Raw genomic sequence first — 15,089 nt, 5'->3', positions numbered from 1 at the left:
CCCAGTCTTACCTGAATTGTCTCTCGTGGCACCAGGAAAGTATGTCCTGATTAAGAAATGGTTTCGGAAGGGATTGGAGCCTCGATGGGAGAGGCCTTTCCAGGTGTTGCTTACCACCCCCACCGCCGCCAAGGTTGAAGGAAGAAGCGCCTGGGTTCACCTGCACCACTGTAAACTTATCACCCTATTATGAACCCATTTTACTGGCTTTCCTAACCCTTATTTCGATTCCAGACTTCCTCTTCTCCAGAGCTGAATAAGGACCTTCTTAGAAGCTTCCTGATTGGCAAAGTGAATCCCAAGGAAGGCAGTTTGGATCCCCGCCCGTCATGATAGACGAGCATTTGTACCAGCAGTAGACGAAAGTGGAAAACGAGGAAATCGGACTCTTCAACTCGGCGAAGGGTTCTTTTTTCAAAAGGAGGAAAAGACCCAGTTGTCATCCAACTTACGGCTACTACTAATGTGTAATATTGTTTGAGTGTAACAAACATGCCTAAGATAGCGTATATAATTGCGTTACTTTATGTTGTCACGGTCATAAAGCTAAAGGGGTTAGAAGATAACTTGTTTTTCAAGACCCATATTCGGTTGCATGGCAATCGAACCGTGTGCTACCCAGTAGCCCAATCAGTGGAAGCCCTGTTCGTGGCCACCCCTGGGTGGACCCCCCGCGACTTAGATACGGCAGATACCTCGGACGCGCCCTGTGAGGGACAAACGGGCGAATATAAAAGGGGTATACAGGGAAGATGTGTGGAATTAATAGACTCCACGAATCCTGAGTGCAGGGGATCCCAGGGAAAGAACGGAGCGGTATGCTCAGACAATGCAAACAAGATCAGTCCAAGTCAGCATGGATTTATGAAAGGGAAATCATGCTTGACAAATCTTCTAACATTTTTTGAAGATGTAACTAGTAGAGTGGACAAAGGAGAACCAGTGGATGTGGTGTATTTGGACTGTCAAAAGGCTTTTGACAAGGTCCCACACAAGTGTGTAAAATTACAGCACATGGTATTGTGGGTAATGTATTGACGTGGATAGAGAACTGGTTGGCAGACAGGAAGCAAAGAGTAGGAATAAACGGGTCCTTTTCAGAATGGTAGGCAGTGACTAGTGGGGTACCGCAAGGTTCAGTGCTGGGACCCCAGCTATTTACAATATACATTCATGATTTAGACGAAGGAATTGAATGTAATATCTCCAAGTTTGCAGAGGACACTAAGCTGGGTGGCAGTGTAAGCTGTGAGGAGGATGCGAAGAGGCTGCAGGGTGACTTGGACAGGTTAGTGGAGTGGGAAAATGCATGGCAGATGCAGTATAATGTAGATAAATGTGAGGTTATCCACTTTTGTGGCAAAAACAGGAAGGCAGAATATTATCTGAATGGTGACAGATTAGAAAAAGGGGAGGTGCAACGAGACCTGGGAGTCAAGGTACATCAGTCATTGAAAGTTGGCATGCAGGTACAGCAGGCGGTGAAGAAGGCAAATGGCATGTTGGCCTTCATAGCGAGAGGATTTGAGTATAGGAGCAGGGAGGTCTTACTGGAGTTGTACAGGGCCTTGGTGAGGCCAGACCTTGAATATTGTGTACAGTTTTGATCTCCTAATCTGAAGGACATTCTTGCTATTGAGGGAGTGCAGCGAAGGTTCACCAGACTGATTCCCGGGATGACAGGACTGACATATGAAGAAAGATTGGGTCGACTAGGCTTATATTCACTGGAATTTAGAAAAATGAGAGGAAATCTCATAGAAACATATAAAATTCTGACGGAATTGGACAGGTTAGATGCAGGAAGAATGTTCCCAATGTTGGGGAAGTCCAGAAACGGGGTCACAGTCTAAGGATAAGGGGTAAGCCATTTAGGACCGAGATGAGGAGAAACTTCTTCACTCAGAGAATTGTGAACCTGTGGAATTCTCTACCACAGAAAGTTGTTGAGGCCAGTTCGTTAGATATATTCAAAAGGGAGTTAGATGTGGCGCTTACGGCTAAAGGGGTCAAGGGGTATGGAGAGAAAGCAGGAATGGGGTACTGAAGTTGCATGATCAGCTATGATCATATTGAATGGTGGTGCAGGCTCGAAGGGCCGAATAGCCTATTCCTGCACCTATTTTCTATGTTTCTATGCATTACATTACATAGGGTTATATAGATATACGGCACAAAAACAGGCTATTCGGCGTTTATGCTCCACTCGAGCCTCCTCCCGTCTTTCCTTATCTAAATCTATCAGTGTAACTCCCTGTTCCCTTCTCCCTCATATGCTTGTCTAACCTCCCTTTAAATGCATCTATACTATTCGCTTCAACCACTTTCTGTGGTAGCGAGTTCCACATTCTCACCACTCTTTGGGTGAAGAAGTTTCTTCTGAATTCCCTATTGAATATATTGGTGACTGTCTTATATTGATGGCCTCTACTTACGGTCTTCCCCACAAATGGCAACATTCTTTCTGTATCCCTTTTATCAAAACCATTCATTCGGTCACACCTCTGACTCCACCGCGCCCCCCCCCCCCTCCCTCCCCTCCCTCCGAGAGAAAAGAGACCCAGCCTGTTTATGATTCCTGATATGTATACCCTCGCATTTCTGGTTATCAGCCTTGTAAATCTTCACTGCACCCTCTCTACTGCCTCTATATCTCTTTTTAGAATATGACAACCAGAACTGTACACAGTACTCTGCGTGGTCGAAGCAAGGTTCGATACAGGTTTAGCATAATTTCCCTACTTTTCAATTCTATACCTCTAGAAGTAAACCCTGGTGCTTGGTTTGCTTTTTCATGGCCTTGCTAACCTGTGTTGCAACTTTTAACGATTTGTGTATTTGTACTCCGAGATCCCCTTGGTCCTCTACCCCACCTAGACTCTCACCCTCCAAGTAATAAGTGACCTCCCTATTCTTCCTACCATAATGTAACAACTCACATTTACCTGTGTTGAACTTCATTTGCCAATTCTATGCCCATTCTGCAAGTTTATTAATGTCCTCCTGTAATTTGTTGCAGTCCTCCTCAGTATTGACTATTGCCCCCAATTTGGTGTCATGCGCAAACGTAGAAATTGTGTTTTTGATTCCAAAGTCTAAATCGTTAATGTAAATTGTAAACAACAGTGGTCCCAGCACTGATCCTTATGGAACATAACTACCCACCTTCTGCCACATTTGATAGCTACCCTTTACCCATACTCTCTGCTTTCTGTCTTGAAGCTAGCTCGCTATCCATTCTGCTACTTGTCCCCTGACTCCACATTGTTCATCAATCTATTATAGGGTACCTTATCAAAGGTCTTTTGAAAATCTATATAAATTACACCTACTGCAATACCCTTGTTTACTCTCTCTGTTACCTCTTCAAAATATTCAGTGACGTTGGTCAAGCAAGACTTTCCCTTTTGAAATCCATGTGGACTATTCATTATTATATTTTTGGTTTCTAGATATTTTTCTATTTTCGCCTTTAGTAGGGATTCCATTATTTTTCCTTCCACCAATGTTAAGCTGACTGGTCTAAAATTCCCTGAATATGTTCTGCCCCACTTCTTAAATATAGGGGTTACGTCAGCTATCCGCCAGTCCTCTGGCACTACACCTTTTTCTGCAGAATTATTAATATGTGTAGTAATGCCTCCGCTATCTCTTCCTAGATTCTTTTAAAATGAGTGGATGCAATCCATCCGGACTAGGGGTTTTATCCTCTGAGTTTGATTAGTTTAAAAAAAAAATATCCCCTCTTTATTTTAATTGCATTTATCTCATTACTAATCTCACCATTCAATGTTATGTCCATCTGTTCTGTCTCCCTGGTAAATACTGAAGCAAAATAATGATGTAATATTTCTGCTATCTCTCTATTGTTACCTGTGGTATTATCCTGCCTATCCCTTAATGGCCCTATTCCCATCTCAACCTTTCTCTTTTATAAAAAAATTGATGTGCCTGTAAAATATATTATTTTGTTTTACTTTCCTTCATAACTTAATTTCATAGTTCCTCTTTGCCTTCCCAATTGTTTTTTTTAAACTCCTCTCCTTGGGACCAAAATTGCTCCTCTCCTTAAGGACTGTTACCACCGCAAATTGGCTGCCACGCTGCAGAGTAGAGTGGCTGTCGACTTTTGGTGGAATGGCTGCTGACAGCCCAATTGCCCTTCCGATCCCCCCCACCGCTCCGCTGCTGCCAATCCGTCTTAAGCGCGTCACCACCATGCACACCACCGATCTAACCAGACAGCGTCATTGCCTTCGGAAAATTTTCGGCCCGCCCGGCAGTGATAAATCGGTGCTTTTTCCTGGTGGTCCAGTGAGACTATGGCCTTCTGCGGTGGCGGTGCAGCTTCTCCTAAAGGGGAGGGCGCACTGCCGAGGCCGTCATGTTTTTTCTTTGTTGACTGCCACGTCGGCCCAACAAATATGCACCCGGGTTCGGCTGGGCTGCCAACAGCCAACCTGGCTCCCCCTCTTGGGTGCCCGGCCATTGGCCCAGCTGAAAACCTCCCTAGTGGCCGAGTGAGCCAAAGTTTGATAATCGCGGAGGCTCTCCCCTTTAAGTGAAGGGGAGAGCCGTGGTGGCATGGCGCCGTGATGACATCATCGCAGCAGTCACTCAGCACCGCCCCCAACCGCCATCCATCAGTTGCTGTTATCGGCGCGTATCTGCTCCTCAGGTGCAGTCATCGGCCTCATAATGATTGAGTTCCGGATCAGAGAGAAGCAAAAAACAATGAGCCAAATGTCGCTTAAGAAGCGACCTGAACCGCAGCTGTGGTAAAAATCGAAACGGGGTGGGAGCGCCCCGTTTCGGGCAGGAAGCAATTTCTACCCTGTAATCTCTACATATTCTCCCTCATCATGCACTCCCCTGCTGTCCATGTACTTAATGTACGCCTCTTTCCTTACACTCAATTGTTCCCTTATGGCTTTATTCATCCATTGAGTCTCATTAGTGTTTACATAAGAACATAAGAAATAGGAGCAGGGGTAGGCCATACGGCCCCTCGAGCCTGCTCCGCCATTTAATACAATCATGGCTGATCAGTTCATGGACTTGGGTCCACTTCCCTGCCCGCTCCCCATAACCCCTTAATCCCTTATCGGTTAAGAAACTGTCCATCTCTGTCTTAATGTATTCAATGTTCCGGCTTCCACAGCTCTCTGAGGCAGCAAATTCCACAGATTTACAACCTTTTGAGAGAAGAAATTCCTCCTCATCTCAATTTTAAATGGGCGGCCCCTTATTCTAAGATTAGTCACTATTGCCTAGATGTTCCCCTACTTTTATTTATTTTGTCTGCTCTGGTTCATTCCCTATTACTAGATCCAATAGCGAATCTTCCCTTGTTGGGCTTTTTACATATTGGATTAGAAATAAGTCCTGTACACATTGTAGGGACTCAATTCCCTTATCCCCTGTATCTACCTCTTTTGTCCAATAGTTGAAATCCCCCGTGATTATTATTCTACATTCTGTTCATTTCCCTAATTTGTCTGTATATTTCTTCTTCCTCCTCCCTTCCACTATTAGGTGATCTGTAGACTACGCCTATTAGTGTGATTGATCATTTATTATCTTTTATCTCTATCCATATGGATTCTATTTTTGTCTTGCTGATAGCTGCGGCATTTTTTTCTACTGCCTTTATGTTATCCCTAATGAGTACAGCTACTCCACCTCCCCTTTTTCCCTCCCCATTCCTTTTAAAATATGTTATACCCTGCAATGTTTAATGCCCAGTCTTAATTTTTCTGTAGCCATGTCTCAGTTATCCCTACTGTCTGGTTCCTCGTAACGCACGATTGCCTCCAGTTCCTGTATGACTACAGACACTGTGTGTATTGCTATACAGACAGTTTAACTCATTTTTAATAGGATTTCCTCTCACTATGTTTAACCATCTTTTTAGATTCCTAGAGTATAACTCTATTTATTCCCTTGCCATCAATCCCCTCCCGTACTTCATTCTTTCCTATCCAAGTTAGATGTGCAGGGTTTGGACTGGAGCTCTGGCTCCAAATTCTAGGTTGACATCCAGCGGAGATATTCGTGTCTGCCCACCACCCGCGCTCCCCCCCCTCCCCACTATTATATAGGTTGTGAAACCCATAAAACTCACCCACCAAACAGGACTAACCACCCTATTATCTGGTACAATATACAATATATAATATATATACACACACACTCACACACACAGTAACAACTGTTGCACTGATTCTCTAACCTGTGCTCCCTTCAATGTGGCTCCTAGCTGGGAGTGCAGGATCGGTGAGTTTGCTCATATTTTCAAGTCTATGGTGAGATTTTCTTGGGGCTCCATTGGAGTGCTGGGAATATCAGGTGAGTTGGAAGGCATACCTGTAAAGGAACCCACCCAATTTTCCAATAATCCAAGGCGACCCAATGACCTGCATGCAGACCTAGGAAAATGTCCCTTCCAATGCCACTGTTATTTGTACTACCCTGTCAAATCATTCATAACTTCACTCTCCAGTGACTGAAGAACAGCATCAGGCATAAAACCAAGTAAACAACTCCACTGTAAATTTAAATGGTGCTTGATACATATTAAAGACAAATAAACTATGTAGTAGCTGACTTTTAGGGTTCCAATAACATTGAGATTTGTTTTCATGGTTTATGGCATCATCAGAACATTCAAGTTAACAACTATTTATTATCCTTTGAGGCTTAAGCAATTACTTCGAAGTAATTGTTTTCAATGATTGAGCGAGCAAACCACCCCAACCCCTCATTTGAATCACATTCTCTAACTTAGTCCCTAGTATTGATTATCCATTTGTAATTCACCTGAACCCTGAAACAGATTACAGCCTGCAAAGGACTCCTAAATAGCCATCATTCTATATATAAGCCAACTGAACTATTCCATTAGAATAATGTCTAACTCCCAGAGATCCACTACCCTGTACACAAACCATCTAAAGTCGTCACTTGGATATCTGGAAGTATTTAGATAATGAACAGACATTAATCTAATGTACTGGCTCAGTTGGTTTATATATAGCATAATAATGGATATTTAAGAGTGAGTTACAGATGTAATCTAACCAAGGGGTTCCAATGGTTTATATAGAGCAACAAATATCTGAAAGTAATATCCATTATTATGCTATATATAAACCAACTGAACTTGCACATTAGATTATTGTTTGTAACTCACTCACATGTATTCATTATACTGCACAAAACATCTGAACAGATCAATTATACTGCAACCAGCAATTCACTCTAGTGTCATTGTTGAAAAATGTGAACTTTTTGTTCAGATTACAGTCTATAATTCACTCCCAATGATCAATTATTCTGTAGAAATAAAACATTTGAACCCCTCAAGTACCTTGCTGGCCGTAACTCATTCCACTCATTCTCCATAAGTCACTTTTTGATCTCCCATGGCATTCCTTGATGGCCATTTTTTAAAAATTGTCTCTTTCTATAACTGTGTCTGCTTTTCTTCCATTCTGTAATTTCTACTGTTTTTCTTGGTCTTCCACGGTTTCTCTTTTGCTCTCTCCATCTTTCTCTGTACATCTTCCAAACTTTCTCGTGTTGCCATCCATTATATCCCTCTCCAGATTCATTTCTCACTCTCTGTCCTACTCTGTCTTTCATTCCCTGTCTCCTCTTTCCCGTTCATCTTCCACTGCCTTTTTGTGTCTAACACATGTTCATTTACTTACCTCCTTCACATGAAGCCATTATTTTTTTTTAAAAAAGGCCAAATAGAGCCACGGTGTATGGGAGATGAGTGCATGAACTAAATGGAACAATAACAGAAATGTGAAAGAGAAAGAAACTGGGCCAGGAGGGAATGGGGACTCAGTCCATAAGAAGGAACCTGGGTTCAGACCCAACCTGGGATGGATTGGTGGCTAGGGGGCCTAGCAATGGGAGATTTCAGACATGGCTGTTCTGAGACAATTTTTTTTCTCCCCACCCAGCAACATGAACTCTCCCCCTATTCTTTTCTCCTTCAATGGGGTCTGTCTCGGATTTCCCCCAAACTCTTTATACTGAGCAACAGCATCTCCCATTTTCCATCTCTTACTTTTACCAGCCCCATCAATCATGGACAATATCTTCCTTTCCCAAAAGATGTATACATTTATCTCTTTCTCTCACACCCTCATAGGCTCTCCCTTGTCCCAAAACAAGACTGCTTTCCTCCCCCTCCTCCACCTCGCAAACAGGATGCCTCGCTCTTACTCAAGACTCTCATCAGCAATTTGCCTTGTTTCTCTCTCTTCTCTCCTCCCTTGTCAGCTGTGGCTCAGTGGGTAGCTCACTCGCCTCTGAGTCAGAAGGTTGTGGGTTTAAGTCCCACTCCAGGGACACAAGCACATAAATCTAGGCTGACACTCTGTGCAGTGCTGAGGGAGTGCTACACTGTCAGAGGTGCCAACTTTCAGATGAGATGTTAAACCGACGTCTGCTCTTTCAGGTGGACATAAAAGATCTCATGGCACTATTTCGAAGAAGAGCAGGAACGTTGTCCCCAGTGTCCTGGCCAATATTTGTCCCTCAACCAACATCACTAAAAGAAAAACACATTATCAACATAACAAAAACACATTATCTAGTCATTATCACATTGCTGTTTGTAGGAGTGCACAACTTAGCTGCCACATTTCAATAGTGATCCCATTCCAAAATACTTAATTGGCTGTAGTGCTTTGAGACGTCCGGTGGTCATGAAATGCGCTATATAAATGCAAGTCTTTCTTTTCCCTTAACAGGGTCTGTCTCTTACCCTGTTAAATAGAATCATTCTCTCTCTCTCTCACTGCCTCAAGATATTTTTCTTCCTTCTCTAACAAGACATCAACCTCTAATTCTTGATCTTCTTCTCTCCATCCTAGTTTGGCACTGGGACATTAGGGATCCTGCCTCATTGCCCTAGTCCTGTACATAACTACACACTGTCCTTACTTTCCTCTTGCTAAACAGCAGAACAAACAGTGTCTCTAAGAAAAAGTGAATGAAAAAAATATACAAATATATTAACCCACATCCAGAATAGGGTGTCTTTCTCTTTCTGTCCTTCCCCACATTGTCACCCTTTCTCTCTCTTCTATCTCTCCCCACTCAGCAGGGGCACACTATCTCTCTGCTGAACAGCATCTTTCTCTTTTTCCATGATTCAAAACAATGTGTTTCCCCTCCTCCCCTCCATCAGGTTCTAAGGTAGCACAGATTGGAGAGGGAAGGCTTAGGTGTTTATTTTCCACAGTAACCGCAGCAAGAGGGCCACACAGTTTCTTACAATGTTGATGTAGGCACCACTGTTGTGCTGGAAGCAGAGTGGGGTAAGAAACATCCAATTCCCACAACAGCTTCTATTTCTTTTTGTTCCTTTTGTTCTGCATCATGAATGATTTCTTGGTCCCAAGACAGATTCATCGAGCCTTGATCATGCCCTGTAGTTTCCAAATGGAGTCCTGGCCTCTGTCCCCACTCAACTCCAGTTCCTTAACAGGCATGTGCTATGGCATTTTCCTCTTGCTGACTGACGAACATTAAGGCGTTAGAATTTTTTTTTTTAAATATCAGTTTTCCTTTCCGGTAACAGGGATTGTCCCACTTCTGACAGGCAATAACCTAGCACCTCTCTTTCACTCTCCACTTCTTCCTCAGCAATAGGGTCGTTTATTTCTTTATGTCCTTATAAAGGACAGTACCCTGTGAGCACTTATACGAGCTTCATTTTCCCTTGTATTGTTTAGAGTGAGCTGGCACTGGGACTCCAAAAATGGCAGGAGACCTGGGGTGAAAATTGCATGTTCTTCTTTGCTCAAAAAAAAACAAAAAGGGATTCCAAAAATGCATTAAATAAAATTGGGGATTCAGTTGGTACTTTAGGCAGTTGTTTAGCCTTATAATAAAAATGGTCATATTGTGTTGCAATTCAACAACAACTTGTATTTATATAGCATATTTAACATAGTAAAAAGTCCCAAGGTGCTTCACAAGAGCATTATCAGACAAAACTTAACACTGAGCCACATAAAGCGATATTAGGACAGGTAAGAGGTAAGTTTTAAGCAATGTCTTAAAGGAAGAAAGAGGTCCATACTGAATAAAAATTATTTGTAAGTGACTCTGGAGTCACTTTTTTAATTTTTAGGAAAAATTACAGTGCCCATTTTGAATCTATTTAAATGTTTCTAAAGTGTTGTTGAATAGTGCATATTTACTTATTTACAACCACCATTTAAAACTGTGGAGTGGCTCAATTATTTGCTGCTCCCCCCCCAAAAAAACTTTTTTTTTAATAACAGTTTTCATGGGCTTCAGCGCTGGTGCTGTTTGATTTGCCTGACATTTTTCTGCAATGCAATTTGCCTGTATCACTTAGTCAACCAATCAGCCTGCATAAAATAACAAAACTTAATATTTGACAGATAAATATACATAACGATATAATGGTAGATAGACAGATAAAGAAATACGTGGATAAATAGATGGATAGGGAGATAATAGGTTAAAAACATCATATGCTATAAATCAGAAACAAAAACACTGAAAATAGGCAGCAAGTCTATCAGCATTTATAAAGAGAAAAGGTTAACCTTTTGTATATAACCCTACATCAGAGCTGAAAGCTGAAAGATAAGCAAGACATTTAGTTGGGTTGTATAATTATGATATTATGAGACAGAGATGACTGCCAGTTTTAATTTACTCTTTATATTATACAAGAATGTCACACCTGTGTTGGATCAAAGCTGTGTCTCTTCAGTAGTGTTGTTCCAGAATCAGTTCAATTCCTCCATTCACATTAACAGCTATAACTTTTCAACTTGTTCAAAATAATAATTATGCTTAATTTAGAGGGAATAACCCGTGGTTCATTTGATACCTGTATGTTTTATGACGATTGTAGATCGCCAATGCAGATTCTTTGCTGAATACTACAGAAATACATCGCCTTCCCACAGAAAGCTGAATAAAATGAAATGCTGCACATTAATTTTAGTCAGGAGACACTAAATGCGGCCCTTAAATAATTCCGTTTGCGTCTTTAAATGCATAGCAGTGCAGTCATTTTTACGCATCTGGACACAGATAGATATTCATGGCATGCGAAAATACAAAGGCAAGTTCAGCACTTACAGTACTGAGGGCTTCACATCCCGCAGCTGCTGGAACAGCACTAAAGCTCGGTGAAGCCGCAAAATAAATGATTTACATTTTGTTCCAACCCCAAGTTGCCAAAGATCATTACTAGTGGATACAGATCTCTATGCCCTTCAATCTGTTTTCTTTGCCTATTGCTTATATTTAAAATGCAATCCTGGGACCAAATCACAAGGACTCACCCCTCTCTGTTCCCCACTGCACACCACATTCGTGGCTGATAAACGGATCTGGCACTGGAAATGCAGAAATGTCACCACCGATAAACTTCAGGAGGTACATCTGATGGCACCAACTATAGCGGAAGGAAGGGGAGCTGGGGGAGCAGATTCCTAAACAGCCAGGCTCTATTCGGCAGATTCGCCTAAGGATCTCATTTGAAAGATGGGGAGAGGAAGAGGAAGAGGGGCAGAGATCGAGAGAGAGGAAGATAGATTGAAAAAGTGAGAAATGATGAAAATAAGTGCTGGACATACAGAAACAGAGGAAGAAATACAGAGAAAGAGATATAGACGGAGAGGGAAAGGGCAGAGAAAGTAAGGAAAATACAGAGATGGAAGGATGAGGTCCCAGTGGTGTTCGCCCCTTGCTGATGCAGTAGATCACTTGTGTAAAGTATACAAACATGTGTGTCTGTTCATCCGCAATTACAACGCCACGGCAAGGTACGTTTATTCAGATCAAGATAGGCAGCAAGTAGAAAGTATACACAATAAGATCACACTTAACCTTGTCAGCCCCATCCCCGAGATAACCGAGAAACACACCAAGCCTGGCTTCAACTGTGGTCCTATTTTAGAATTGTTGTAAATGAATTCCAAACCATCATGGTTAAGAACTACAGGAGCTGTGAGAAGTGGTGGAGCTATTCTTGAAACCAATCTGTATCACACGGACCACGGACCTGTCTGGGTAATGATAGGCTTTAATAGTTGTGTCTTGGTTAAGTATAAATGTGCTGTTTTTCCTGTCCCCGTACTAACTGGCAGAGTGTTTATTCCTGGCCTGCTGCACATCCACAAACAGGGCAAACCACTTCGAAAAAAAGGGTAGCTTCAAAAATTAAAAACAAATAACTTTCAATGATGCAGTTCTTAAGAATTAAACAGCAAAATGGTGGGCACAACACGGGGGAGGAGGCGAGGTTTGTAAGCCATTTCTATCAGTGCTGATGGTCAAGATGACAGATGTCCACAGCCAGAACTTTGCAGAGATTAAACATGTTTTAATAAAACATCTGCAACGATTGACTGGGTGCAACAATGCCCCTAACCTCACAGGCAGTGTGCAGCGAGTACACACAGTATGGGCAATGTGTGTACAGTGTGCCGGCACTGTCCCACAGTACCGACAGGGGGCGCCAAAGCCTGGCCAAAGCCGCCAGCAGCGAGTCTGCCCGGCACCTGGCAGCGGCTCCGGGCTCTCCGCACATCGCACACACTGTACAGTACAGCGCTTCTATTTGTAATCAAAGTACACCCGGTAAATAACATTCCATCAAAGTGCTGGCTGTTTGCCGGGCCCCTGACCATGGCTCTCCCTCCCTCTCCCACTCTGAGCCAGAGTTGCGGCCAGGGCTCGGTCCGCCTACCTTTGCGATTCTAGCAAGAGTTTGGTGCTTTAGCCGCTGACTTTATCCGGATGAAGTTTCCCATCCCGGAGTCTGAAGCTTCTTTTCCCGCAGGATTCTGCCACTATTTCCTTCCAACTCCCCTCTTTCGCGGCCAGAAAGATGTGGCGGCTAAGGTGCGTGAGGGGCGCGGCGGTGCCAGCTGGGTGCTGCCCGGACAGTGGGTGCCGGGGGAGCCGCTGCTCTGGCACAGGGCGCCGGGGTGGCGGAGCTGAGGTGTCGCCGCGTGAGCTGCGCTGCTCTTTATTCCTCTCGTCTTTCTCCCACAGAGCTGGCACATGCTGCTGTCCCCGCCACACTGCTGCTTGCTTGCTTGCTGCTTGACAAGAGATCCGGACAAACTCTGCAAACTCCAATGCCGCCCCTTTCTCTCCCCGCCCTCCCTTTCACACAGTGCGCGCTTCCACCAACCGTCGGCAGCCCGCGCGCTCCGACCAACTGCCAACCGTCTCCCAGCCCCGCGCGCAGGCCAGCCCGCCAGGCAACCAATCAGATTGGGCCCTCGCTGCCTCGCGCCAGTGACAGCCTCCGCGCGAGGGAGCTCGCCCGCGCGTGCGCCGGCCCCTGCTAGCTGGCGATTCACACCTCGGACAGTTGCAGCACGGGGAGATTCAGCTCGGATTCCCGCCCGCCCGCCCGCCATTACTGTCCTCTGTCTGCAGCACCTGATCACTCCCGAAATTGCCAACTCGACGAATTGCTCTGAAGCGCAGACACGGTTGTACAGGTGAGCCTGCCGTGCACCATCACAGGCAGTCCATCGGAATCAAGGAAGACTTGCTTCCACTCTTAATATGAGTCCTCAGGAGGCTGAACAGTCCAGTACAGAGCCACAGTCCCTGTCACAGGTGGGACAGATAGTCGTTGAGGGAAAGGGGTGGGTGGGACTGGTTTGCCGCCCGCTCCTTCCGCTGCCTGCGCTTGATTTCTGCACGCTCTCGGCGACGAGACTTGAGGTGCTCGGTGCCCTCCCGGATGCTCTACCTCCACTTAGGACGGTCTTTGGCCAGGAACTCCCAGGTGTCAGTGGGGATGTTGCACTTTATCAGGGAGGCTTTGAGGGTGTCCTTGTAACGTTTCCTCTGCCCACCTTTGGCTCGTTTACCGTGAAGGAATTCCGAGTAGAGCGCTTGCTTTGGGAGCCTCGTGTCGGGCATGCGAACGATGTGGCCTGCCCAGCAGAGCTGATCAAGTGTTGTCAGTGCTTCAATGCTGGGGATGTTGGCCTGGTCAAGGACGTTAACATTGGTGCATCTGTCCTCCCAGGAGATTTGCATCGTTGGTGGTATTTCTCCAGCGACTTGAGGTGTCTACTGTACATGGTCGACATCTCTGAGGGATAGACCATGAGCTTGGTGACAGTTTTGAGGGCCTGGTCTTCAAACACACTTTTCCGCACAAGAGGCGGTGTTGGATCTCATCGTCAATGCCTGCTCTTGTTGATAGGAGGCTCCTGAGATAAGGGAAGTGGTCCACGTTGTCCAGAGCCGCACCGTGGATCTTGATGACGGGGGGGCAGTGTTGTGCGGCGAGGACAGGCTGGTGGAGGACCTTTGTCTTACTGATGTCTAGCGTAAGGCCCATGCTTTCGTACACCTCAGTAAATACGTCGACTATTTCCTGGAGTGCAGCCTCTGTATGTGCGCAGTCGCAGGTGTCGTCCGCGTACTGTAGCTCGACGACAGAGGTTGGGCTGGTCTTGGACCTGGCCTGGAGACAGCGAAGGTTGAATAGGTTCCCACTGGTTCTGTAGTTTAGTTCCACTCTGGCGGGAAGCTTGTCGACTGTGAAGTGGAATGTGGCAGCGAGGAAGATTGAGAAGAGGGTTGGGGCGATGACGCAGCCCTGCTTGACCCCGGTCCGGATGTGGATTGGGTCTGTGATGGATCCGTTGGTAAGGATCACGGCCTGCATGTCGTCGTGGAGCAGGCGGAGGATGGTGACATACTTTTGGGGGCATCCGAAACGGAGGAGGATGCTCCATAGACCCTAACAGTGTCATAGGCCTTTGTAAGATCGAAGAAGGCCATGTATAAGGGCTGGCACTGTTCCCTGCATTTTCCCTGCAGCTGCTGCGCTGCAAAAATCATGTCCGTTATGCCAGGTAGGGGACGAAATCCGCACTGCGACTCCAGGAGGAGCTCCTCAGCCACAGGGAGAAGACGGTTGAGGAGGACTCTAGCAACAACTTTCCCAGTAGCTGATAGCAGGGCGATTCCTCTGTAGTTGCCGCAGTCGGACTTGTCCCATTTTTTAAAGATGGTCACACCAGCCATGTGATGAATGACGA

General features: G+C 45.0%; 1 protein-coding gene across 5 annotated transcripts in view; it reads right to left on the bottom strand.

The window, feature by feature from the left end:
• LOC139279927 (adhesion G protein-coupled receptor B2-like) overlaps nucleotides 1–13,164 on the bottom strand; it is a 1,236,268-nt gene extending 1,223,104 nt beyond the window's left edge. For all 5 annotated transcript variants that reach the window (XM_070899255.1, XM_070899259.1, XM_070899256.1 and 2 more), the window contains exon 1: nucleotides 12,761–13,164. The gene's annotated coding sequence lies outside the window, so the exon portion shown is untranslated. The remainder of the gene's footprint in view (nucleotides 1–12,760) is intronic.
• Between the last annotated feature and the right edge of the window lie 1,925 nt (nucleotides 13,165–15,089).

The sequence above is a fragment of the Pristiophorus japonicus genome, chromosome 14 (genome assembly GCF_044704955.1).
Source record: "Pristiophorus japonicus isolate sPriJap1 chromosome 14, sPriJap1.hap1, whole genome shotgun sequence".
Lineage (NCBI taxonomy): Eukaryota > Metazoa > Chordata > Chondrichthyes > Pristiophoridae > Pristiophorus > Pristiophorus japonicus.
This window is presented reverse-complemented; position numbering and strand designations above follow the sequence as displayed.